This window comes from Alnus glutinosa, chromosome 13, assembly GCF_958979055.1.
Source record: "Alnus glutinosa chromosome 13, dhAlnGlut1.1, whole genome shotgun sequence".
Lineage (NCBI taxonomy): Eukaryota > Viridiplantae > Streptophyta > Magnoliopsida > Fagales > Betulaceae > Alnus > Alnus glutinosa.
The window spans coordinates 8,376,165-8,376,364 of NC_084898.1; positions in this window are offsets into that span (position 1 = coordinate 8,376,165).

Genomic DNA, 200 nt, shown 5'->3' on the forward strand with positions numbered 1-200 from the left:
AACTTGAGGATATCAAGTTGAAGGTGGACCGGGCGTTGCTGAGTGTTCTCAAAGGTCTGGAGGCTTTTGGGCCGGGTTTCGGGTCAAAGCCTAAAGGTGTTATTATTCCGCCCAAGCCTTTTATGGCCCGCAAAAAAACCCTGAAGCGTGGGCTGAGAACGACCCAGTCCAAGCCCACTCCTAAGAGCTCTTCGGGATCA